Raw genomic sequence first — 3,884 nt, 5'->3', positions numbered from 1 at the left:
CATTTTGGAGTTTCCATGGGGAAGGAAAGGCAGGGCAGAATAAACAGTCTAGGGTTGGCTAAAACGTTTGAATAACTTCAGCAGGCTGTAAACTGTATGGGTGGTCACTAGTTGCCTGACACCTGGCCCTGGGATGATGAAGACAAAAGACTATTGTCCCCTAGGGTGGAGGGCCCGATAAAGCAGATATGGCTCTGGATTGGTTAGTTTGTATACCAAAGGCATGCTCCTAGCTGAGTACTTCGCTATATTTAAGAATTGGCTAGCCTCAGAAGGGACAGGCTATCCCCAGTCAGAAAGGTGTTTGTTTTTGTTTTTGTTTTTAAGATGTCAAAACATCATAATATACAGAAAATTAAAAAATATATATACAATACCTAAAGCTTGACAGTTTTCAAAGAGCTTTGATATGTATTATTTTACTCGATCCTATGTACTGGTTACACCACCTGGAACACAAATTTATTCAAGTATTATTTGCTGAATGAATGAGACCTGAGACAGTAGCCTAGGTTGGAGGATGGAGAAGAAATCATAGATTACAGTTGACTCTTGAACAACGTGGGGGCTTGGGGCACTGACACCCCTGCCCAGTTGAAAAACCATGTATAACTTTTGACTTCCCCCAAATGTAACTACTAATAGCCTGCTATTGACCAGAATCCCTACCAAAATAAACATGTAATGAACACATATTTTGTGGGTGACATGTATTATATACTGCATTTACAAGAAAGTAAGCTAAAAACAAGATAATCATTAGGAAGAGAAAATAGATTTACGATACCGTACAGCATTTATTTTTTAAAAGTCTGTGTGTAAGTAGACCACACAGTTCAAACCAGCACGGTTCAAGGGTCAGTTGTATTTTGTCTTGTTAGAGTGGAAAATATGAGTAGTTAGACTTCGAGAAACTAGGAGATACACATCTGGAATTCAGGAGAGAGAAAACCTAGGGCGATATCAGTACACGTTGCAAATTTAGTTTATTCAGAATGACTTAAAAATCAAAGTAATGTGGAGCTGTTTCATGACTACCATTGCTATAAACCTGACTTTATTAGAGAAAAATCCTCAAAAATCCATTTAGATTGAAATTCTTCCTCAGTCTGGCAAAGGCAAGACGAATTAAAATGTACTAGGTTGTAAGGATGATAATAAATACATACATAGCACCTTCTGTGTGCCAGGCACCCTTCTAAGCCCTCTGCCTCCATTAATTCATTAAGCCTCATAATAACTCTATGAGGTAAGTGTTATAATCATCTCTATTTACAGATAAGAGACATAAAGAACCGAGCAAAAGCTACTTGCAGCTAGATGAAAGAGGACTGGCTACCTTAGCATAACTTCCTATTATGGGACGTTCTTGTCCAAGCAGATAAAGTTGCAAACTATTTGTTTCAAGAACATCCTGAAAATTTATTTATCTGAAGAATAGACTGTTCAACTGTGAAAACCAGAATGCTTATCAAAGTGTTGTTTACTCATCGAGAGTTACTTCAAAACCCAAGGCTTGCTGAGTTCACCAAACTTAGACTATTATATCACAAACTTATTAAATCTCACCTTAAAGCAGACTGCCTAAGCCTTATCAATATTCATCCTTGAAGTCCTTCTTCTGAGACACACTAAAATTTTATCAAGATGGAACTCTCCCTTACTGCAATAAGCAATGAACTTGGCTTTGCTTGACCAACAGGTTATTTTGGTGGGCTTTTCAGGGAGTTGGTAGTTAACAGAATCGAGGGATTAATGTCTCCTGTCCAGTGTTTGCTAACATGTCCATTGATTTTGTGTGGAAAAGGAAATAAATCCAGGATTTACCATCCAAATGGACACCCACCTCACTTGGGTAAAGTAGGTTAAGTTTTAAGTAAAACGAAGCAGAATTCTTTGTGTCTGTTACAGAGCCCAGCATAGCATTAAACTGAATTAAATATGAACATAGACTAAAAGACATAAGCATATACTTAAATGAGTACAGGCAAAAACATCATCCCAACTGGCCAGGTGACAATGAATGTTAGGGTGGAGGAAGGTCCCAGGAAGTGTCAGGCACAGAGATTAAAAATACTACCTTTGGTGGGGGGGCACCTGGGTTTTTCAGTTGGTTAAGCGTCTGACTTTCAATTTCATCTCTTTATCATGAGATCAGGTCCCGCGTCAAGCTCTGCTTGGGATTCTTTCTCTCCCTCTCTCTCTGCCCCTACCCCACTCATGCTCCCTCTGTCTCTATCAAAATAAATAAACATTTTTAAAAAAGTATTACCTTTGAACTCAAAGATGGGTTTAAGTTTCTGGCTCCACTATTTGCCAGAGATTTGACAAACAATTAATTTCCCTGAATCTCAGTAGCTCACCTGTAAAATAGGAACAATGTTAGTACCTACATCACTGAGTTAATATGAGGACTGAAAGGGACTGTGTATGCCAAGAGTTTATCACAGTGTAATTGGTGGTATTTATTGTTATTATTATAATTCACTGCAGGATTTTAGGGCTTGGGGAGAGGGAAGATAAGATCAGTGATACCCTTGAAGGGGAATGGAGAATTCAAAGAGAAGTAACAAAATGTCTTACAAGCTTGGGATTCAGGATAGATTTTTCCAAAGTCATCTGGTATTTTTCTGGGAAGACTGGTGACCAAGGCCAGAAGGGTAGTTTCCCAGCTAAACTCTCTCTCCATGTACTATAGCACTGTTTACCTCTCCATAGGGCTGCCTATGCAGAGTTTAGGACTGTAGCAGAAGCTTGACCTTCAAAGTTTAAGAATCTAGAACCCTGAGAGAGAGATGAAATCTGTCAGTGAGAAACACCTACGTGTTTTGTGGGGATATGTAGGAGGTGAGTATTGTTGTTTTTTAGATGTTATCGCTGGTGATGCGAAACAACACGAGCTCACTGAGTCCAAGGTTGTTCTTTTCCAAACTTGCTTACTCACCAACCAAGCCAGTCCTTCCCAGAAGTATGGAGAGGAGGTGTTAAGTGATCCCAGTGCCTACTGCTTGCCACACCAGTTTGCTATCTGGCCTCCATCGATGAATAATCTTGGGGAGGGAGGTCATACTTCTCATTATTTGTAGAACTACAGAGCTAATGTTTATTTTGTATTTACCATGTATCCCCAGGGGCTGCTGCTTGGTGTGCATCATTGATTTATTTTCGTTTTTATTTATTTATGTGTTTATTTGAGGCACAAGAACCAAGTTTTTTATTTGTTCATTTTTTGAATTTGCAGTATTCCTTGATGACATCCTTGCTTGGCCTGAGATTCTTTGCCATAGTCATCAACCACCACATGACTGCAACCAACCACTTTGCAGGGTTTTCCCTCTTTGTCAGTTTGACGGAGGCACACTTGTTCCCCTAGTTTTTTGATGTCATTGACCTTAACTAGGTTGCTTTGGCGTTCAGCACAAAGGGCCTCCGCCAACTTGACAGACATATAGCCTCATATATGCATCATAGTTGGATGCACGTTCACAAAGATGGGCTTGATGCTTGTCTAAGGCTTTGGCAGCTTTGCAAGTGCCACGTGGTAGGCCATCAATTCCACGTGCTTGGCCATCGTGGATGAGGGTGGTCTTCAGCACCTCTCGTAAAGCAGTGTTAATGCCCATTACACCTCCAGCAGCAATGTCTTCCTCAGCCATGGCAGGTGGGTTAAGGCTGGAGCCGAATCTTGGCAGGGGCCGGGACAGAGCGCGTCATCTCATTTAATCCTTCTCACAAAAGTTACCAGTTATTGTTACCCCCATCGTTGAACTCCTACTTGACTTGTGGTTTCTTATGAAGTACTCCCAACTTGGTGAAAGAGCCCTGGGGTCAAGAAAACTCAACACTTGTAAGCAGACAGGAGAAACGTGGTGTGGTGTTTGCAT

General features: G+C 40.6%; 1 pseudogene; it reads right to left on the bottom strand.

Moving 5' to 3' along the window:
* Positions 1 to 3,134: 3,134 nt before the first annotated feature.
* LOC121041056 (40S ribosomal protein S12-like) lies at positions 3,135 to 3,656 on the bottom strand (annotated as a pseudogene).
* Positions 3,657 to 3,884: the final 228 nt, after the last annotated feature.

Source organism: Herpailurus yagouaroundi, unplaced genomic scaffold (assembly GCF_014898765.1).
Source record: "Herpailurus yagouaroundi ecotype Mexico unplaced genomic scaffold, PumYag 182, whole genome shotgun sequence".
Taxonomy (NCBI): domain Eukaryota; kingdom Metazoa; phylum Chordata; class Mammalia; order Carnivora; family Felidae; genus Herpailurus; species Herpailurus yagouaroundi.
This window is presented reverse-complemented; position numbering and strand designations above follow the sequence as displayed.